We start from the raw sequence: 24,277 nt of genomic DNA, 5'->3' as shown, positions 1-24,277 counted from the left end.
TAGAAGTTATTTCTCCTTGGCAAAGCCCTTCTTGACCTGTGGCCTTCAACTGTCTACCACCTCCATCCCAGCCAGGACCCAGAACGCATGCCATAATTAACATGTGTTGGACACTTATTAGGCACCAGGCACCATATAAGATCTTTACGTATGTTCACCCAGTTAACCTCCCAAATAAGCCTATCAGAGATTACTGTGAACTCCACTTTATAAATGAGAAAATTAGCGCACAGAGAGAATACGTAATCTTTGCAACATCATGCAGCTAGTAGGTGGCAGAGCTGTGGTTTGAACTGGGCAGTCTGGCTAGAGCCTACCCCCTGCCCGCTCCTGGTTCTGCCTGCTCCTGTGGGAGATGAGTCCTTAGAACGGTTGAGCAGAACCTGAGAATTGCTTTATGAGTTGGGGTGGGTTTGCATGACACTAAGCTGGTGGGGGGAACTGCAATGTCTCTCTCGGATACAGGCTGAATCATGTCCCCCTCCCCCATTTATTTGGTGAGGTCCTAACCCTCAGCATCTCAGAATGTGACTGTATTTGGAGATAGTATTTAAGGAGGTAATTTAAGTTCAAATGAGGCCATTAGCATGGGTCCAATGTGACCGGTGGGCTTATAAGAAGAGGAAGTCTGGACACGGGCAGGTGCCGAGAGAAGACTGTGTGAAGACGTAGAGAGGATGGCCATCCACAAACCAAGGACAGATGCCTCAGAAGAAACGAACCCTGTTGATGCCTCGTTCTTAGACTTCCAGCCTCCAGAACTGTGAGAAAATGAATTTCTGTTGTTTAAGCCACCCAGACTCTGGGACTTCTTTGTTATGGAAGCCCTAACAATCCTCCAAAGTATATATTCAAGGTGAGATACAGAGACACCACTCACCCGTGCTCGGGATACACAACCTGGCTGAATCTTGCTGGCACATTTGAGCTGCTGTCAGTGCCCCTCTAAGGAGCAAATGGAGAAAACAGTCGTAGGTGGTCACATTTCTACTTCTGGCATGCACATTCTCTGCCCCTTTCTACCACTGTCATCACCCCCCTCCCCACCACCCTTGCCTGGGTAACTGTGCCATTGATCAGCCTGCCCCTCCTCCTCCCGCACATTTCATCTAAAGCTTCCAGTTTAACCTTCTGAAAAACATAGCTCTGATCACGTATGTCATACTGCTGCTCTAAAACCTCCTATGGCTCCCCATTTCTTAAAGGAAAAGCCTAGCTCCTCTGCTCGCTTTGATCTACACATCAGCGCTCAGCAGGACCTACCAGCATCCCTTTCTAAACCCATCACTGGAAATCAAAGGAAACTACCTGCTATTCCCCACATGTTCCTCCTGCTTTCCTGCCCCATACTTTTGCTCGCCCTGTCGCCTCCACCTCGAGTATCCTTCTTTCCCTTTGCATGTTTAAATCCTATTGATTTCCCAGGCACAGCTCCCTGAGGCCTTTGCACCCCTCCAGTCCCTGCCCATTCCTTTTCTCAAATCCCACCACACCATCTCTCATGGCTCCAAAGTTCTTTGCACCGTACATTATGGTTACTTATTCATGTACTCCATCCCAGTCCCCTCTCATATTTGCAGACCTCCAGGGAATTTTCTGGAAGGAAGGCAGCATGGCGGCTTAGGAAGGGAAAGAGCTGGTGAACCCATGTGTTCACTCCATTCTTAGCCACTTGTTAACCACAGTGGGAAATGGACCCTTATCTCTACGGTCTGAGTGGCCAGCACATGGGAAGGAGTTCAGGAAATAATCAGTGAGCAACTTAGTGAGCAACTCATCTCATCTCTCTGAGCCTTAGTTTCCTCATCAGTAAAATGGGGATGAACATAATGATGATGACAATAATAATAGCTTATGGAATAACATTCGTGAGCAGTATCGTGTGAAGAAGAAATTTCTTTATAGATAGCCTTTGAGTATCCTGCTAGAAAGCAGATGTGTCTCCATCAAGCAAACTGTTCATTTCCCCTAAAGCCCTAATGCTCCGCTAGGTTTTCTAGTTGAACCAATAACAAATGCATGATGTGCTCAGTTACTCTGCTAGGTGCTATTATCCGTTCCCTCATTTAATCCTCCCAAAAGCCTCAGGAGGGAAATGCAGCTATTGTCCTCTCACTGCAGAAAACTAGAGCTCTGGCCTGATCTGGATCCGAGTCTACATCTCAGGAAGTCGTCTGGGCCCAGGGACCCGGGCAGGATGGGAAGGAGGAGAGGGAAACTGAGCCTTGATGGGTTGACCGGACGGTACATCCAGCTGGGGAGTCAAGACGGATCACCAGGATTTATTGATTTCTCGGGACCGTGACTCCCCAGCCGGGCTGGACATGGTCTTGTATCTCGGCCTTTGTGGGCCTGGCCGGTGACTGAGAATTTGGAATTCCTGGGCCTGAGCTGGCAGTGGTCTCCCTGAGCCAGGAGTGGGGTAGCTCTGATGAGTGGATAATTAGGACTCTTCTTTCAGCTGGAGATAAAGTCCAGAGCCGCACTCCAGCCATTATCCTGCCAACCCTAATAGAGCCAGATTGATGGATACAGCGCGGAGGGAATTTGGAACATTCTTGTGCACACTATATCACACTCAATAACCGCCCATGCACAATGTGGGACTTTTATAAGCCATTACAAAATCCATTCTGAAACATCTCTGGGTGCGACAGCCAGCTGCAAAGCATCTGAAGTATCCCTGACATTTGGGCTTTGGTGGAGCCTGTGAGAACATAAGGGCCGGAGAGCAATCTTGCGCACACACAAGCCAAGAGAACTCCGTCGTAAGGGAAACAGATGCGGCTACAACCCACTGTACATCTTACACTGTATTTCGGCAAACGCACTAATCCTTCTTGTTAGACAAGAACAGAAACCCCCCAAATGCTTTCCATATGTCCCATTGTCTTCCTAGCTCTTTAATTCTATCTCAAAAGCCCCCAACTTAGCAACCTTCATATTAATGCTAAACATATTACATCAGTTCTAACATTGATATGTTTAATATGAATACAATTAAAGTTGCTTCAACATAATCCTGGTAAGATAAACAGCACTGCTATTATTATAAACATCTCTGCAAGGTCTCTTGTAAAATATTATCAATACTAATAGAAGCACCCCCTCCCCACCCCCCAACCCAGATACTCGGACTAAACAATGCCACTGCCTCCCTACTCATGACAAATACGTCCAGTGATTTAAACATCGGTGCATCTAATGTAAACACCATTATAGCTAATGTAAAACAGTTACCCGGCCCGGCAAATCTTCCACCAGAAAGTTACTGAAGAGAAAGAGCAGTTTCCTCGGCAAGAATGCATTACAGCCTGCTGGTGACATTTGCAATAGATTACTTAAGCCCATAAAGAAATGAAAATTGCAGGCCCATTTTGAGCCAGAAATGATGAAATTGGAGAGCCCGGGCTAAGTACGGTATGGCACAGGCCGGCTTCTGCCCAGGCTCTGCGGGCCCCGCATGGGTTGGAATGCGTCCGCCTTGAGTGTGCATACGTGGCCTCAGACACATCACGTCTTCTCGGTCTTGCTTCCAGGCCATCGTCCCCCCACACACAGGCACAAAGCACTAGACTGGGCTTCTCAGAGCTCCAGTGCTCACGAGGGCTGGCGGGGGCCGAGTGGGAGCACACGGGGGCATTTCTCTGTGGAAAGGCCTTGCCCGGCCTGCGGGGCAGCGGGGCAATGCCGTGATCTCCACCTCAAACTGGGGAGCTATTCTTTCCCTGAGATGACAGAAGAAGCCGGGGCTTCAGGGAGGTGAGCTAGATACTTCTCCAGAGTCACCCGATTCTTAGCTCACCCGGTACCCCTAAAAGGAGCAGCTGGAGACCCCCAAGACAACCCCTGACCATGTTCACAACAAGCCCTTGTTTATTCTTGCCTGTTTTCCCCTTTTTACCTGCTTCCATGATTTATTAGCTCCTGAGCTCTCCTCTTCTCCTTTGCTCCCATTTCCAGAATCTTGATGCATGTGGTTCCAATGATTCTATAGTGTTCCTTTTTTTTCTCCCAATTTGTGATGCCCACTCACTAAGTACCCCGACTCCTTTTGCTCTGGCTTTGGGGGCTTCTGAAGGGTAATCCCCCAAAGAGGTAGTTCAAACTTCCAACCCTCACCCCGTCGCAGAAGGTGTCAGTGCTGCATGGTGAGCCCATGGTCTGGATTTCCCACTGCCTCTTCGGGGTCTACCGAGAACATTTCCAAAGTGGAGTAATGCCTTTGGGGCTAGGCTCTATGACTTCTTCTATAATGTCCCCAGAATAATAAGTTTCCATTGTGACTCAGAGAAAGGAAAAGGAAATTGCTCACTTATTTGTCTCCCAAATATTTCAATCAAAATTAACCACCTTACCCTGAAATAACTTTCGTGAAAAATGTAGGTATTCTTTTCTATTGATGACAGAACTTGTCAATTACCAAGGAATTCTCATTTTTCTTGGTGTAACTGTTAGAACAAGCATGTGTATGTGTCCTTTAAAACCATCACGTGCTCAAGTATTCATCTGGCGCTTAGAGTCAGCTCAGTGTTTCTGATCTCAGTACTGTTGATATTGCGGTCAGATCATTCTTTGTTGGGGGGGCGGGGGTTCTGTGCATTCTAAGATATTTAGTTGCATCCCATAGGATGCTATTAGCACTCCCTGGTTGTGACAACCAAAAATGTCTCCAAACATGGGCAAATATCTCTGAGGAGGCAGAAGCAATCTGTCTGTCTGCCTCTCTCTCTCTCACACACACACATACACACTGAGTCAGTTGGATGAATCAAGGCATCTGACAAATGAATAAAGACAAATTCAGATGCAAATGTGTAGCCTGTGTGGTCTTAGGCAAGGAACTTAATCCATCTGAGCCTCAGTTTCCTCATCCATACAGTGGGCTTGATTACATCCATGTACCAGCGATGCGAGAAACCGCCTAGGTCTTACATATGGAAATCTGTGTTGTCAGATGCACAGCGGCTGCCATTCTTATTTGCACCCTAAATCAAGCATGTCCTCCTTGAGGAAGCCCGTGGAGCCTGGAGCATGGACGGGGTGTTCTCATTTCCCCAGAGTCTGGAAAGAGGGAGAGCTGGGACTCCATCCCAGCCAAACATCATATTATTAACGCTGGGCAGCTCTTTCCTAATAAAACCCCAAACCATGTAAACACTAGTATAGTTTTCAATTTGTAGTCAGATTAGATGCCAGGAGTGTTTGGTTCCATTTCATTTTATTTTATTTTATTTTTTTTAGGTGAAATCTTTACAGTGGATTTGAAAGAAAGCTATTTTCTGCCTCTCTGGAGAAGTGTAAGTTTTGGAAAGTGATTTTCCCCTGGAATGTTTCAGCTTCAATCAGGGTGGATGGAAAAAAAAAAAAAAGCAGCTAGTTAAGTCACATGATAGAATTTCTGGATCCAGATTCATCAACTCATTTAGGAAGTGCCCTATGGAGTGAAATATGCACAAAAAGGAGGCATTGTGTCATTCTAAAAGCTATTTTATGTCCTTGGAAAAGCAGGTGGGTGTTTATACTCCTACTCTTTTGAGTGTTCTGTTTTAAGTATCGCACACTGCAAATGCTGTATCTCCAAAGTCACCCCAGAAAAAGATCTTTCTTTTGGGAGGGGGCACAATTCTCAACTTCCCACATGCTCTTGTCTGTCGAAGTGCAGAATTCACGGCATTACTGTGACTCTTGGTGCCAGAAGAAAAGGGCCCACATCCATTAAACATCTCCCATTAGACACTGGGCATCCAAGGACGGAAGGCTAAGTTTCTTACCCCGAGGGGCCCGCAGGCTGGCAGAGGCCGTGAGAGGACAGACCCTGAGGGAGGACAGACCCTGAGGGACCTGCAGCCCTGTTCTTCATTTTTCCTGTGACAAGGAATTAGGTTTCAGGAGTCTGTTTGGAATGGAGGAGCAGTTCTCATTCTTGAAGCTCTGGGAGCAGCTGGGCTCTGAGCTCCACTGAGACCCCCGGGGGTGTGGCACACAGTTCTGGTCACAGGGGAGCCCGAGACCAGTCTCCCTGTGTGCTTGATAGCACATTGGTAAATGGTGGAGGATCTGAAAGGGGACGGGAGGGACGTGTAGGAGTGGCTGATCCAGAGCCCTTGTGCCAGGAAAGGGGCTGGCAGAAGGGAGAACAGGCTGTTTCCTGGCCCAGGGCTGGTCTCCCAGAAAGTGATGAAATGCCCTGCAGGGTCTTGGCCTCCCCTGCGAGCTCACACCGCATCCATTCTCAAGCACGCTGGTAGTCAGTCCACGGACATCTGGAGCCCTAGTCTGTGTTTGGACTAAAGGCCTCTTCCCATTCCCACCGGCCCTGGGTCAGGTCTTCAATTCCTCTGATCCCAGTTATCATCACCATGCAGAGGGCTCCATCCACATCTCCGGCCAAGACCTGCCAGAGAAGCGGTGGGCTCCAGAGAAGCAGCAGGCTAGGGTATCCGTCGGCCTCCTGGAAATCTCTGCTTGGAAGCCCCTCAGGCACCTTCGCCTCCACGGGGAAGCCTCTTCTGACCGCCCCCCGCCCCCCAGCAGAGATGGAGGTTCCTCTACTTGCCATCATACTGGGCAACCCCCTTGAGTGCGCCCCGGCCTGTCCTACGGTTCATCTGTTTGCACGTGTCTCCATACGACTGTCAGCGCTAGAAGGCAGTTGCCACGTCTGATCGACTTCCACCTCCTCAAGGCTTGGCTGACTGTGTGCTCAGTGAATTCTTCTGAGGCAAAGCATCTCCACTGATTAGGGCCCCTGAAAAGAAGACGGTGCCACGGGGAGGGATCTTATACTTGCCAAGGAGCACGTGCCAGTGTGTGAACTTAAGGAAATTTGTGAAATGAAGGTTGTCACATGTGAACAGTGACAACTTTCAGCTGCTTCTCTGTGACAAGGAGGCTCACAAAACGTGGCCTGCATTCCCCCCTCTACCCCACGCTTTTCCAAATGCCACGGAGGCACCCAGGTCGATGGTGGATGGCTTGCCAGGGAGACAGTGGGCCCAGAGCAAGACGGCCTCTTTGGATTCATGTTCACCACTGCTTAATCACCTCTGCACTTTCCCCAGGACCTAACGCAGAACAAGCAGAGGAAGGGGGTTAGTGGGCATTCGTGCTGTTTGGGAAGATGGACTCCCGGCTTTGACATGGTGGCTGAGAAAAAATGTGACAGAAGGAAGGAATCCTAGAGTGAAAACACGTAGCCCTGAGCCAAGAGGAGCAGCCAGTCTTTACCCCACAGCGGGGCAGGGAAAGTTGACTGATTTGCTAATGTTTCCAGGAGAGGCAGTTGGGACATGAGTGATAGCGAGTGGGAGTAAGGAGCCTGAAGTTCCCGCCAGCTGTGCCAGACCCAGAGTCAGGACCCATCGGGCAGGGGTGAGAGGAGAGGTCTTTCAAACCAGGATCTGGCAGAACATCCAGAGAAATTATTTGGAGATACTCAGTGGTTCCACTTAAGAATTTAACTTCAGTGAGGAAGGCCTCAAACCAGTCTTTGCAAAGCAGAATTTTGTAGGAAGGTGGCTCTTCTGGGTTTGCTCACCCTCTGCACCACACCCCTACATGCGATTGCCAGGAGAGCGATACCGATTATAGCAGTTCTTAGGTGTGGGTGTGGAGAGAGGACCTCTATCTAGAATTAGGAAGCCAGCAGAAAGGTTTTGCTAGGAAGTCTGAATTCACACTGTGGGGTAAAAACTAAGTATGTTCTTCTACAACAAACACCTGTATAGTATTTGCTATGGGCTGAGAACTCTTCGAAGTGCTTTACAAAGATTAATTCATTGAATTTTCAAAACATCTCTGTAAGACATGTTCTATTAGCACGTTCCTCCTACAGATGAGGAAACTGAGGAACAGGGAGTAGGAGCTCACCCACTTGTTAAGTGACAGAGACAGGATTTGAACCCAGGAAAACTGCCCCAGCATCCATGCAGTTGTCAGTGACTATACCATGCTTCCTCATAGCCACAGTAGTCATGGATACTTAATATAGTTTTAAAACGGAGTTTAGGTACTATTTTCCAAATTCCACCCCCCCCGTCCCGGAGGGAACTGATAATAATACTTAGCTAGGTAAGCCTGGGTGTTTAGAATTTATGCAGGTCCTGGGCCTCTTTTCCTTCTTGTACAAAGTTGGTTGGCTGACCCTTCTCAGGGCCTCATCATTCTTACTCCGTGGGATCCCCACTTCTTTTATGTGAGCCTCTTTATTATTAGATTCTGAAAATGGGAAGTCAGCCGACATGATACTCTACACGTAAAACCTGAAAGACTCCACCAAAAGGCTGCTAGAACTGATACATTAATTCAGCAAAGTCTCAGGATACAAAATCAATGTACAGAAATCGGTTGCATTCCTATGCACCAATAATGAAGCAACAGAAAGAGAAATCAAGAAATCAATCCCATTTACAATTGCGCCAAGAACCGTAAAATACCTAGGAATAAACCTAACCAAAGATGTAAAAGATCTGTATGCTGAAAACTACAGAAAACTTATGAAGGAAATTGAAGAAGACATAACGAAATGGAAAAACATTCCATGCTCATGGATTGGAAGAATAAATATTGTTAAAATGTCCATACTACCCAAAGCAATCTACATATTCAATGCAATCCCAATCAAAATTTCACCGGCATTCTTCTCAAAGCTAGAACAAACAATCCTAAAATTTGTATGGAACCACAAAAGACCCCAAATAGCCAAAGTCATGTTGAAAAGGAAAACCAAAGTGGGAGGCATCACAGTCCCAGACTTTAGCCTCTATTACAAAGCTGTAATCATCAAGACAGCATGGTATTGGCACAAAAACAGACACATAGACCAATGGAATAGAATAGAGACTCCAGAATTGGACCCACAAAAGTATGGTCAACTAATCTTTGACAAAGCAGGAAAGAGTATCCAGTGGAAAAAAGACAGTCTCTTTAGCAAATGGTGCTGGGAGAACTGGACAGCAACTGGACAGAAGAATGAAACTAGACCACTTTCTTGCACCATACACAAAAATAAACTCAAAATGGGTGGAAGACCTAAATGTGAGACAGGAAATCATCAAAACCCTAGAGGAGAAAGCAGGCAACGACCTCTTTGATCTCAGCCACAGGTTCTTGCTCGACACATCTCCAAAGGCAAGGGAATTGGAAGCAAAAATGAACTATTGGGACCTCATGAAGATAAAAAGCTTCTGCACTGCAAAGGAAACAATCCACAAAACTAAAAGGCAACTGACGGAATGGGAAAAGATATTCGCAAATGACATATCGGATAAAGGGTTAGTATCCAAAATCTATAAAGAACTTACCAAACTCAACACCCCAAAAACAAATAATCTAGTGAAGAAATGGGAAGAAGGCATGAATAGACACTTTTCCAAAGAAGACATCCAGATGGCCAACAGACACATGAAAACATGCTCAACATCGCTCATCATCAGGGAAATACAAATCAAAACCAACTGAGATACCACCTCACACCGGTCAGAGTGGTTAAAATCAACAACTCAGGAAACAACAAATGCTCGTGCAGATGTGGAGAAACGGGAACCCTCTTGCACAGTTGGTGGGAATGCAAACTGGTGCAGCCGCTCTGGAAAACGGTGTGGAGGTTCCTCAAAAAAATTAAAAATAGAACTACCCTAAGACCCAACAATAGCACTACTAGGAATTTATCCAAAGAATACAGGAGTGTTGATTCATAGGGATACATGTACCCCAATGTTTATAGCAGCACCTTCAACAACAGCCAAATTATGGAAAGAGCCTAAATGTCCATCAACTGACAAATGGATAAAGAGGATGTAGTTTATATATACAATGGAATACTAGTTGGCAATGAGAAAGAATGAAATCATGCCATTTGCAGCAACGTGGATGGAACTGGAAGGTATTGTGCTAAGTAAAATATGTCAACCAGAGAAAGACAGATATCATATGTTTTCACTCATATGTGGAACTTGAGAAACTTAACAGAAGACCATGGGGGAAGTGAAGGGAAAAAAAAGTTACAAACAGAGATGGAGGGAGGCAAACATAAGAGACTCTTAAATACAGAAAACAAACTAAGGGTTGATGGGGGCCGGGTGAGGGAGGGGGGAAAATGGGTGATGGGCATTGAGGAGGGCACTTTTGGGATGAACACTGGGTGTTGTATGTAAGCGATGAACCACGGGAATCTACCCCCCAAACCAAGAGCACATTGTATAGACTGTATGTTAGCCAACTTGACAATAAATTTATATTTTACAAAAAGAGAGAGAAAAGAAAATGGGAAGTCTGGTAATCTGCCCGCAGATTACTCTAAATACCACATCAGTTGTCAGTAGTATTCCTAAAATCTGTTTTCTCCAATTACTCTAAAAAATACCTACTCCATGCTACTAAAATAATGGGTTTTCTTTGTGTTTTCACAACCTTGGAACTTGATGCTTTTCTTCAGTCACGACATTCCATATCTCTGCTGACTGTGTCTGTCTTCCACACACGGCCGTTCCCTCTGGACAGCCATCACTTTCTTGGTTCTGGAGCCAAGCACCAGTGGTGACCCTGGGGCCACAGCGTGCAGAGGAGCAGAGTACATTAAGCAGAGTACGTGCAGAGCCAAGGAGAGTTGGGGACCACTGGGGACCCAGGGGGCACCTCCGTGCCTGTCAGTCATCATACCTGCTCGTGACTGACTTCTGAAAGCAATAGCTGCTGCTTTTCCTTGGTCTTCCACATCCCACGCAAGTTCCTCTTTGAGCCAATTTGTACTAGAATCATACAGTGAAGGGGATTCTGGGAAACCTAGTTCCAGCCTCCCTCAGTTGGCACAGTGAATGAAACACACGCTGTGCCCTTGTGAGTTCTTTCTGTCAGCCACATTGGTGACTGCTGTTTTGAAAATTTTTTTTTCAACGTTTTTTATTTATTTTTGGGACAGAGAGAGACAGAGCATGAACGGGGGAGGGGCAGAGAGAGAGGGAGACACAGAATCGGAAACAGGCTCCAGGCTCTGAGCCATCAGCCCAGAGCCCGATGCGGGGCTCGAACTCACGGACCGCGAGATCGTGACCTGGCTGAAGTCGGACGCTTAACCGACTGCGCCACCCAGGCGCCCCTGGTGACTGCTGTTTTGGAAGGAGGTGACGGAGAAGTCAATAATCTTGACTTGATAAGGGTGGCTGGAAGGGTGATTTGAGGATAGCTTCCTCAGCTAAGATAGCTCAATGCACTGACCCCACCCAGACCCCGATGTGGCTGGCCCAGAGAGTGGGACCACAACCTTCGAAATCTATTAGCTGGAATGCACCCCCCCACTTTTGTTTTCTAGAAAGTGCTATAATACACATTTCTGTGACTAAGAGTTAATGAGAAACTTATTTTGAACCTCTGAGTGTTGAATCAATGCTTTTATCAAGTGACCCATCTTTCTACGAAGGTACATGCCAGCTCCTTTTCAGCCAGGATCTCTAATTTAAATGAAGCAGAGTAAACGAACACTTGCCCAGTGGGTGGGGTTTACATTATTACAGTTGTATCATGTCCACAAAACTGGAGCTCGTCCAGGACTTGTCAGTGCTTCAACAGAAGTGAAAGCAGGATCCTTCAGTGTCTGTGCTGGGTACTTGGGTGAGCACCAAGTATCTCCAGGTCGTAAAGCCAGGCACCATCCAGGAGGGACGCACTAACAGGGCTTAGCATGTGTTCTCTAGAATGGGAGGCTGGTATTTGACTTCCACTGGTGTAGAAATGATATGACTGAAAGCCCCTGGCTGGTGCCAGAGTGGCCCCTCTCCCACTGGAGGTGTCCACACCCCAGAAGCAGACCTGCTACAGGGAGAGGTTTTAACTAGACTCAGTTGCAGTGTTATTTTCTGAACAGGTTTTTTTTCCTCCTAATTATTAAAATGAGAGCATTCTTGTGAATTAAAGTAACTGGAAGATTTATTATGCAGGAATGCCTGAAAGGTTAGGAGACTCATCTGATTACCCCTCTACGCCCCTTGCCAGCCGGGAAGGCAAGTAAAGAACTTCTCACTGAGGCCTTGTTAATGGAAAGTGGTGGGAAAGAATAATGGTTTGCTGTTGTACACATCAGGATCTGCTCAACAAGTAAAACAGTGACCCGGTACAGCTTTGTTCAGCATGGTGCTGAACAAAGGAGGGAGTGCTCCTTCTGGATGATTATGAAACATCTGGGCAGGTAATCTGAACTCTCTGAGCTTTAATTTCCCAGTGATGATGTGGATGATGATAGTGAATACTTTATGAGCACCTTCTGTGTATTTTAAATGAGACCGAGCCAGGCACTTAGTAGGTACTCAATAAAACAAGGAAGCTGAACAGTGACCTCACCTCCTTGCATGGGCAAGGAGGCCCCCCAGCTGAGACACCATGACTTACCAAGTTCAGGACGAAGCTCGACGATCAGCAGTGCTTGTCATGGTGACTAAACATCAGTAGACGGCTGATGTGCAAACTACAACATGCATTCTGAACCACTGCTCCCTGCTAACACTCTTCTTTCTCACCAGGGTCCAGGTTTAAACGGGGAAGTCACCCTGGCTGCTGTGCTCGGTGCTCTGGGAGAGCTTTTGTGGAAAACAAGTAGACATGAGAGCACGGCTCCTAATTGTGGAGGACCCGTTTACACCTGCTTTCGTGGCAGGTCCACCTGGTCCAAGCGGGGAGGCCTGGAGTGCTGGGGCAGGGCGGCGGGCTGAGACACGGACCCCTTGAGCTAAGGTTCCTCAGTGGGCTCCACTCCTTGGCTGACTGCCTGGGGGCAGTATGGTTCAGTGGCAAAGGGTGTGGGCTTGCAATTCCAACTACCTGCCTGGCTGGTGTCCCAGCTGTGCTGTGTGGTTTTGAGCAAGGGACTTAACATCTCTGTGCTCGGCTTTCTCTCCCACGTGGGACTATTGTGAGGATGAAATGAGATTGCTCTCCTTTTTCTCCATTTTCTCTTCTTTGTCTACCTTCTCAATTTCTACAGTGCTTCCCTTGGTCTTCCAGAGGCCTAGCTCCCTTCAAATACTCCCCCTCTCCCTCTCTCCTGTAGGGGGCTCCCCTTACCTTGATCCCCCTGCCCCAGCCTGTCTGGTCTGGCGCCCCTCTTGGTTGGTCTGTATTTTCCTCCCCTGCTGCCCTCCCCTCCTCCCCAACGCGTCTCATGCATCCCTCCCCTGGGTGCTTTCTGTCCCTTTCCACTTCTCTCCTCTTTCCCTGTCTCCCCGTTCCAGGCACATAGACACTTTCCTCCCATTCTCCTTGGCCATCCGGCTGCATCTCCTGGCTGCCACTAGGCCGGCTGCCAGAGGAGAGGCAGGAACGAAGACAGGAAGGAGAGCCAGGGGGAGGGGATGCCAGCCCCCCTGGGAGGGACGAACTGTCTCAGGAAACCCATGCCTCTGTATCCTTCTGTGTCCACTTTAGCTGGAGTACCACCTGTCTGTGGGGGAAGATCCTGCTATCCTGGGCACTCAACTAAGTGACACACACACAAATAAAATACAAATATTAAAAACGAAAAGAAAAGCAGAGCTCCACCATCTCCCTCCCCCAGGCTGGGAAAAACCATCCTCACGGTTTGGCTCCCCCCCCCCCCCCCCCGCTCTTTCCTTGCTTCCTGTATTTAGCTGATGTTCTAGCAGTGAGAATGGCTTTTTGTGTGTGTGTGTGCACAAGGCAGGAGACAGGTCATTTAGGAGAGCTGGAGGCCAGGACCATGGTTTCAATTCCCAGCCCTCCTTTGTCTGGCACTTGCCCCCGAAACAGGCATGGCAAATTTTGATTGCAATGCGCTTGAACCTGTACGTGTAGATATAGAGACAGGTGAGGTCTGCTGGCTGCCCATCAGGCAAGGTGAGAGAGAAGTGGTGTGAATATTAAGTGTGAGGAGATGTGAGGAAGTCCACGCGAATTTGCTGGTATAGAAGAAGGCTTCAGAAACGCTAGTTTCCTTTCCCTTTCACTGTAGACACAATGGAGAATCAGGACTCACAAGTTCATGGCATTTTCAAGGTGCAAAGTGCCCTCTTCTCACCTGACACAGAAATCTACCCCCTCTGTGGGCCCCTGAGACCTGCAGGGGCAGGGATTGGTCTCTCTCCACTGATTGGAAGCAGGCTACCATTCCCCCTGCACCTGTGATGAGCTGTCATTGCCGGAGGTCCCCTATTTCTGTCCCCTATTGCTCCCCCAGTTCTGCTGTCAAACCCCATTCATTTTCCAGAGCCACCTGGAAGAGCCCAGCTTGTTTCTCTCTTGTGGTAGCTCCTCTGAAAGCTGGGGCCACTTTGAGTGACTTTTTGGTGTTCCTTCTCCAGAGTAGACATCCCCAGTGTCTAAGTCACGTCTTAAGTGACTCAGTTTCCTGACCCCCCGTTTTCTCGGTGTCTGAAAGGTAACGTGATGTGATGGAAGTGTCGGCAGAGACAGAGCTGTGTGGGGCAAGCTGTGTGACTCTGGCCAAGCCACCTGTCTGCCTCTGTGTCTTAGACTTTTCATCTGCATGGTGGGGGGATCAATGAGATAAGCGCTAAGCACAGTGCCGGGCCCACAGGAGATTGGCGATCCTTGATTTCCTGATGATGCTCTTCTGGACATAGATGGCTTGCCTACATCATTCTTGAAGGCCACTTAGAGGCCAAAGTGGCCAATTCCAGGAAGCCTACACTGGAGCCCAGTAGTGGACACCACTTGCTTCTGCCATTTTGGACATATTACTCCAACAACTAGCAGTCTGGGGTAGTTTTGGTCTACAGCATCACATGCTCCCTGTCCTAGCCCCTAGCTGGCAGGGGTGTGGGGCGCAAGTGATCTTTCAACCACTCTATTCATAGAACCATTTCTAAGTAGAAGTTTCCCTTTTGTTAGACTTAATTCTGTTCCCCGTAGAACAGAATATTCCCAGCACAGTTTGCATCCACCCTACCCTTTTCCCTTTCTGAAGCCATTGGGTGGGATGGGGACAGTTACCAGTGTTTGTGTGGCAAGCAGGATTGCAGACGAGGTGCTGGGTCAGGCTCTCCTCCTGGGAAGGGAGAGAGTGCTTAATTCTATCAACTGAGGCGAGGATGAGTTCCAGACGTGACAGTACTAACAACAGGCCACAGAAAAATCAACCATAGGTGAAGGCAACATGATCATCCTCATCCAAGGTTTCCATTTCTAGTTATTTCTATTTGTATGTGTATCTGGCACCACTGAGCATTTGCCAGGTAGTAGCGGGTACCATAGCTTTAAGATGAAAAAGATGACAGAAGATGGGGCGCCTGGGTGGCTCAGTTGGTTAAACGCCTGACTCTTGATTTTGGCTCAGGTCGTGAACTCACCATCATGGGATAGAGCCCCAGGTTGGTCTCTGTGCTGAGCATGGAGCTTGCCTGGGATTCTCTCCCTTTCTCTCTGTTCCTCCCCCACTTGTGCATATTCTCTCTCTCTCTCTTTCTCAAAAAGAAAAAAAAAAACAAAAGTAAAGACGACAGAAGAATTTAGCATTGACAAGACTCCACATCTTGACTTCCTTGTGTCTGTAGTGAAGAAAAGGTGTCAGTGATTCAGTGGCAGCCCTTGAGTACCTGGGTCCCCCGAGGAATCAGTTCTCTGGAAAAAGTGAGGACTTTCTGGTCAAGGGAGATCCTGCAAGTTTCTCCAAGAAGTGACACCTAGATCCTTAAAGGAAGAACTGTCCCTCTCCAAGCCTGAATTATTTGTCTTCGCGTATTCTCTTTCTGTTCTGACCTTCATTTACATACTTTTTAATGTGAGAGGTCATAAGGAATTCATGCAGCGATCTTTGTTTTTTCAATTATGTCATCCCACAAAGAGCTCTCTGTGTTCCTACAAGATCTTTATGATGATCACTTTAAAATATGAATATAATATTACTTCATACAGATGAACTGTACTGTATTAGGTTTCTATTGCTGCCACAAACATTACTGAGAATTTAACAGCTTAAAACAATATAAATGAATTATTTCACAATTGTATAGGTCAGAACTCTGGGCCTCACAGGCTGAAATCAAGTGTCAGTGTCTTGGACTCTTATTAGGAGGCCTTGAGGGAGAATTTGCTCCCAAGTTCATCCAGGTTATTAGCAGACTTCGATTGCTTGTCCTTACCGGGCGGAGGTCCCATGTGCTAGCCAGTTGTTAGCTGAGGCCAACCCTTACCATCCAGAGACTTCCTTCTGGTTCTTGCCATTCAGAGCCTGCAATGGTGCATCAAATCCTTTTTGTCCTTGCAATCTCTCTGACTTCTTTTCTGCCACATTCATCTGCCCCAGTTACAGAAAGTTCTCTGCTTTTAAGGGCTCATATGGCCCTAAATCCATCTAGATAATCCAGGATAATCTCTATATTGTACAATCTGCAACCTTAATTATACCTGCAAAGTAGGTCCCTTTTTTCATGTCATGTACTGTATGCATAGGCTCCAGGGATGAGGATGTGGGTGTTTTGCGGGGGGGGGGGGGTCATTATTCTGTTTACCACACATGTAAGGTAAGCATTACCTAGTGCTGGATATCGAGAGGGTTTGTAGGTGTTTTATTATTTCTCTGTTTACTTTGTAGATACCACTGCAATGAATGCTCCTGCCGTTTCGATTTTGCTTCCATAGACTAGCCTCTTAGATAAATGATGGAGGGATTACTGGTCAAAACTATGGCCATCTTTACAACTTGATATTTATTTCCCAAAGAGTTGCACCTACATATACTGCTACTGACTTGAGATTTCATCTGTTCGTCTCTAACTTTTTCCTAGCTGGGTGTCTGCATCAGCCGTAAAAAGAGATGATGGGGGGTTCTACTAACTACACATTTTTATCTTCCAAATAAATTGTAAACGAACAATGAAGAAACACTTTTGCAGATAGGGACTGTTATTGCTCCTTATCCCACAGTGCTGTGTTGGGATACTGAGATCCCAGCTAAAGGTGGCTGCGTGCTGGGTCCATTGTGTGCCCGCTGGTGATGGCGGGTTGTGTACATCTCCTTCTCACCTTGCATTCAGTGACCTCAAGTTGGTAGCTTAAATCCGCCATGGTGGGAATATTTATACCATGGAAACTGGCAAATGCTAAGCAACAATGTTAGTGTTTTTTCTTGAGAGCTACTGGTTGTTGTGGAGTTGATGTGGTTTTTTTTTGTTGTTGTTTTTTGGGGGTTTTTTTTGGTTTTCAGTTCTCCTTGGGGTTCTATAAATTCATTTCTGGTGTCAAATAGATTTTGGAGGGCACAATTTGGAAAGGAATAAGAAAGTTCCAAAAAAGGAGGACAGTACTTTCAGAAAACAGCCTGGCGTAGAGGAACAAGTACAGATATGGAAATGAGACCGATCTTGTTTCAAATATTTGTTCCTCAAAACTATTAGCTTTGGTATTTGAGGCAAGTTGCCAAACTTCTGTAAATCTTAGTTTCTTTACCTGAAAATGGAGAAATTCATACCTACCTCATAGAATGTTTGGGGAAGATTAAACAGTATATTGATATAAGTAATATAGAAAATATACAAACAAAATATGTAGGTTATGATAAGTATAAAGCCCTGAAGTGGTTGCCAACTTACTCTTATGTCTACCAAATAAATGGCTCTATTATGTGTTACCACTCCCAAAACACTGTGCTGCCTTACATTTGGACTGCATTTGCAATATCCAGAGAAGCAATGTTGAATGCATTCACCAAAAATAAAGCCTCATATTCCCGTTATCTTGCTCCAGATGCTCAGGGAGATTTATAAATTGAGGACCAGGATGCGTGCCTAACTTATGTCAATCTTTGGGTGCTATTTGAATCTGTATTTTCTAGAAATATTTTTCTATATTTTACAAGCAATCATTCATTTGACAAGGATTTATTGGACTGCTACCTCTGTGGTGGTAATAATAACCCCTTTAATTTCCACAGCACTTGAGAGCTTACAAAGCAAGTTTATACCTATGATTTTATTAAAACCTCATAATGATGGACAAGTTAGATATTGTTATCCCCATTTTAGAGATGAGGAAACTGGGCTCAGAGAAGAGAAGCCACTTTCCCAAGGTAGCCCAGCTATTAACACGATGAGACACCAATCATTCTTCCACAATGAGTAAGAAAAAGTGCACCCATCCACCGCAAGAAAGCAAAGCCACTTGACTGGTTAGTTAGCCCAATTGTCTCAATTACTTTGTAATGACGCTTTATATTGTATCACATAATTGCTGTTCACAAAAAGAATTCACAAAATACTTCTTCGTGTATTATCTCAACTGATCCCCACCAAAAACTATGAGATCCAAGAAGGAAATACGTGGCTAAGAGGGAAGAGAGAGGACATTAACAGAGTACCTACTATGTACCCAGAATAGGTCATATCAATACAAGTTGGATTTCCTAGAATGTTGAGTCAGAGGCAAAGCTCATATGGTGATGTTTCATTGAGAAGTGTAATCCAGGGAAGCAGAAGTGAAGAAAAAAAGGGAAATGAGACAAAAAAAGAAGAAAAAAATATAAGACGACACTTTATTGAGCTGGCTACTGCTTCTCAAGAAAGCAGCATAGGTTGCTTGGCCAAGTGGGAAATCTCCGAAAGGCTTATGGAATCACTGTGACTTGGCCCATTCTTTTCTGTGTCCTGACTATAATGTGGGACAAAATCCATCCCGGGGGCGTTAACTCTTCCACATTTCTGGGCTGTGTTACTTAACCTCTCTGGGCAGTCACTGGGAAAGGCCAGAAGCCTCATGGGTCAGGTCAAGTTAGTCCTGGGAGCTGCAGCTACAGTGGCTCTTATTAGGGTAGGCACAATATAACTATGCTGATGCCTGGCCCCTGCTCTAGGAGGGGGAGAAGGAGGCAGTATTAGGGGACGGTGTGACAGATGGTGGCAGTGGGGGTTTGGCTTTGTGACCGTGTGTATGATGTTAGCTTTTGCTGGGGGACAGGCAGGATTGGGCCATGCAATAAGTCTGAAGCATGAATTGTCTCATCTCATGTGTACCATACTCCTGAGAGATAGATGTTGCTCTTTCCAGTTTTTCCCCTGAGACTCACTGGGGTGAGAGATGGGATGAGAGACTGAGTACAGGTCTATATGTCTGCAAAATCTGTGCTCTTTCATCTTAACTTAGCAAAGTATGAATTGCTATCCTTCTTGATTTTTATTAATTTTTTTTGTCAAGAGAAAATGTGAGAATTAGGCATATCTATTTCATCTGTATTCCAAAGTCACAGAAAAACAGAGTGGTTATCACACTAGTTCCTCTAAGTAGAAAGGGTATCTCTGGATGCCAGCTTGCTCCTGATCCTTGTCGGGACTATGGCCTAAGTATGGATTGGCCCTTCTTGAAAGAGTCTCACACGCCTGTACAATCAGCACTAGGCACCCAGGCTCTTCCTGGGGATTGTCTTATTTCCTCTCACTTCCCAAAACACCTCTGCATGTGCTTCCTAACCCAGAGAGATGACATCCTCCACTGAGGATTCCTCTGCCACACCGCCTAGATTTGAGAATCATCATTCCAAAGTGCTAACCTGGTTAAGTCATGCTTCCATGGAAAGATCTTTCTACTGCTCCAAAATGAAGTTCAAGCCCTTAGCTTCCTTGGTCAAGCCCCTCCCCCCACTTTTCATCTCATCTTTTTGAGCACTTCTACTCCATAACTTATATTTGGATGTAGAGACAGAAAAGCTCACCTACTCTCATGCCTATGTGCCCCTTTTCGGGCTGTTTCTTGTTTTGGAAATGACTTTTGCCCTTGTCCTTTGAGAACTTTTGTTTATTTAACAAATCCTTCCTCAGATGCTTCCTGTTTCCTTGACTCTCCTGTTTAATCAAAACAGAAGGTTCAGAGATTTGTATTTTCCTAAGGCTTTATTAATACCCCATCTAGTAGCCATGATCACAGAATCTCATTGGTATGTTTATTATTTTAGGTATCCACTTCTCCCTCTAGTCAGGGCAGACTATGCTTTATTCAATACAGTACCCGTGGCACTTAGTAGAGAGGCTGGGTCATAGCATGAGCTCAATGACTGTTGGTTGATATGATTTCTAGATTCATCCTTGGGTGGCGAAGCCTGAGTCTCCCAACTAAAAGCGGACTTATAAATTTCCATTGCATTCTGGGTCCTGAGACTCAATACAAGCTCCACCAAAAAAGGCCCCCTAGAACCTAAATAGTTTCTGTAGCAGCAGCCTATTATTTGATGTATTTTTCATCCAAAAGACATTCAAATCCACTGAAGATGTAATTTTGGTTACTGAGTGGTAACTTCTTTATCCTAAAGCTACAGAGATATTTCCTCTAACATTTGCCTAAATATAAATCTATATATGGAAAAAGTGAACCTGCATGAGGCCAGGCAAAGAAAAACTATCTAGGAGTATGAACTGAACCACCTCAGAATCCACACTGATGGGAGTGGGAATCCACACTGAGTGGGAGACATTCCTGTTTCAGCCAGTCACAGTGAAAGACCTCACTGAATACCCAGGACATTTAGTAGAGACCCTAGAGAGGTCACTTCTCAGCATAGGAACCAGAGACAGGAAGGAAGAAATGGAAATATGCTATTGTAGAGTTATTACAATAAACATGAAATGATATAATATTTTTCAAATACAACATACTTCTAGATAACTTATGGGTCACTAACAGACTATTAAGGAAAACTAAACAACGTACTAAACTGAATTACAATTTCAAAAATTCACTATTTGTGGGATGTCATTAAAACAATACTTATAAGACAATTAATAGTTTTAAATGTTTATATTTAAAAAGAGGAATGTCCATAAGTTCTGTGACTGGTCTGAGATTTTTTCCCCCTAATTGCAAGCTAGCGAATTAGTGGCCACAGTTTGCTGAATACTGGCAGAAGACACGATTCTTTTGGGTCAGAAACAAAGGACTTCATTTTATACAACAATAGTGAAGCCAGAGTATCAGCATTTGTTAGGAATCCCTGAGTCCCAATTCCCACATGGTGATGAAGAAGGGGCCAGATGACACCTGAATATGTAGCGAGCTGCATTACAGGAGAAGAATACCAAGCTTAGGAAATCTGGATCTTTGATAATAGATAGAAGCCCGTGTGATCTTTGTCCCAGAGGGAGACATTGTATTATTACAGAAGACACCTGTCTTCTGCTTTGGCAGGAGACACTATATTCTCCATAATTGTTTGCCCTACAAACACACTGGAAAAAGATGGTCCAGAACCAAGGCAGTTAGTGCTTCTATTTATAAGATATGCAGAGATACCCATGGAGAATTGTCTTCAACAGGGTCTAAACCAATCATCTAAATTATCTAAATAAAAAAGAAGTGCATATTTAAGCCAAAAATAAGTTTTAGGAAGGAAATAATAAAGGTTAGAATAAAAGTAAATGAAATAGAAGCAGATTTTTTCAAATCTGCAAAAAATAAATTAAAGGCTTGTTCTTTGAAAAGGTCAGTAGAATCAATAAACTTCAAATTTAAGTGATCAAGATAAAAGGAAAGAAGGTGGAAATTATCAGTATCAACAATAAAGAGGATCTGTCTGTGCAGATCCAGTGAACATTAAAGTGCTAAATAGCACTTTAAATAGCATTAAAGTGCTATTATTTATATTATAAGTAATTTTATGGAAATAAATTTGACATCTTAGATAAAATTAAGAGCACTTTATATCAGTTTTTAATTGCCACTGTGACAAATTATTACAAACTTAATTGCTTAAAACAACACACAAATTTGTCATCTTAAAATTCTGGAGGTAAGAGGTCTGAAGTGTGTCTCACTGGGCTAACATCAGGGTATCAACAGAGTTGCATTCCTTTTGGAGGCTCTAAGAGAAGAACCCATATATTTGTCTTTTCCAGTTTCCAGAGGCTACCTACATTCCTTGACTCACAGCCCAACTGTTCCATCTTCAAAGCCAGCAATATCGGACCAAGTTATTTTCATGCTGCTATCTCTCTGGTTCTTTCTACTCTGTCTCCCTCTTCCACTTATAAGGACTCTTGTGAATGTACTGGGTGCATCCAGATAATTTAAGCTTACTTTGCTATCTCAAGGTCAGTTTGTTAGCAACCCTAATTTCATCTGCAACTTACTGCCCTTTGCTCTGTAACATAACATGCTCACAGGCACTGGAATTTCGATGTTAACATCTGTGGGAAGCCATTGTTCTGCCTACCATTCACACGTGGATGGAACATGAAGAAATGGAACCAGAAGAAATAGAAAATATAAATAGCCCTACATTTCCAAAAAAGAAAAAAAAAAAGGAAGAAAGAAAGGAAAATAAAAAAGAATTAGTGACTAAAAACCTGTTCACAGAGAAAAGTTTGAGCATAAATGGCTTTTCTAGTGAATTCTATCCAACAATTAAGGAAAAGATACTATTTTTACAAAATATCTCATAAAAGAGAGGTGGAAAGACTACTTCTTATTTTATAACCCCAGTATTGCCTTGATATTAAGATAAAGATAGTAACCAGACAAGATATCTAGAGACTAGTATCTAGAGACAAATATCTAGGGTAACTAACAATCTGGGTTTGCCTGGATCTGTCCCAGTTTTAGCGTTGAAAATTCCATACCCCAGGAAACTCCTCAAGCAGCAGGCACACTACATAATATCTGCAATAAACACAGGCACAAAAATCCTTAGCAAAGTATTCCAGTACTGAAGTCAGCAATATGTTATAAATGTAGTATAATATGTCCCAATGGGGCTTATTTCAGGAATGTGGGATTAGCTTGGCATTTAAAAACCAACATGTAACCCATAAAGAATAAGAAAAGCATATGATTTTCTCAATAGGTGCAGAAAAACCATTTGACAAAATGTAGCACTCATTTATGATTTTAAAAATTCTCAGCAAATTAGAAAGAGAAGATAACTTCCTCAATTTGAAAATGACCATGTACAAAAACCTGCCACTTACATCATAATCAATGGTGAAAGATTAGCTGTATTATCTTCTGAGATCGGGAACAAGGCTATGACCACTACTGCTCAAACCTGTACAGATAGTCTTTTATAAATATGTAACAAATAACTCTAACCATAAAGACAGCAGTAAATATAACCTCTACATGAAAACTACCAAGCATTATTGATAGAAATTAAGGAAGACTTTAAAAATCAAGAGATATACCATGCTCATTGGAAGAACTGATAGAGGATTTCAATTTTCCCAAAACTGATCTATTGATTAAATGTAACTGCAATAAAAATGCCAGGATTAATTTTATAAACTCTAAGATTTATATGAAAATGCCAAAACAATTTTGAGAAAGAACAAAGTTGAGGAACACATACTGCCTTGTACTTAATATAAAACTATAATCGATACAGTATGGTATTGGCATAAGGATAGACAGATCAATTGAATGGACTAAGCAATCCAGAATATATGGTTGTTTTGACTGATTGTCAACAAAGGGGCCATGGAAATGGGGAGAGGATAATCTTTGTAATAAATGGCACCAGAATAGTTGGGTAGCCACATTTAGTGACCTTGATCCTTACATCCACACAATAATCAAAAATTAATTTGAAATGGATCACAGACCTTTACATGAGCTAAAACTTTAAATCTTCTAGAAAAACAAATAAAAGAAAAACTTTTCATTATTGGTGTAAGTAAAAAATTTCTTAGGATAAAAAAAGCATTAACCATAAAGGAAAAAATGGAAAGGTTATATTTCAACAAAAGCTCGAGGGGAGTGGGGGGAGGGATGGGCAAAACAGGTGAGGGAGAATGGGAGATACAGGGTCCACTAGTGGAGTGAGTAAGTCATGGGGATGAAAGGCACAGCATAGCAAATATAGTCAATTGTATTGTCAGAGGACTGCATGGTGACAGATGGTAGTGACACTTGTCTTGAGCAGAGCATAATGTATAAAGAAGTCGAATCACTATGTTGTGCACTTGAAACTAATGTAGCACTGTGTGTCAAAACTAATCAAAACAAAGCTTAAACCTTTTTATTCTTTATAAGACACCATTTAGAGAATGAAAAGGCAAGCCACACATTGGAAAAAAAATTGTACAACATGTATCTGACAAAGGACTTATATCCAGGATATTTGTCTGTCTCTCTCCATCCATCTATCCAACCGTGTATCTCACAACTCAATAATAAGACAAACAGCCACAATTAAAAAAAAATGTGCAGGAGCTTTTCACCGACTACAGAAGATAGTATAGGAATATCCCATAAACATATAATGATACTATTCATCAGAGAAATGCAAATTAAAGCTTCAATGAGATACTACTACACAGTCACTAAAATTAAAAAG

The sequence above is a fragment of the Prionailurus viverrinus genome, chromosome D4 (assembly GCF_022837055.1).
Source record: "Prionailurus viverrinus isolate Anna chromosome D4, UM_Priviv_1.0, whole genome shotgun sequence".
In the NCBI taxonomy this organism is placed as follows: domain Eukaryota; kingdom Metazoa; phylum Chordata; class Mammalia; order Carnivora; family Felidae; genus Prionailurus; species Prionailurus viverrinus.
Note: the sequence above shows the minus strand (reverse complement) of the source record.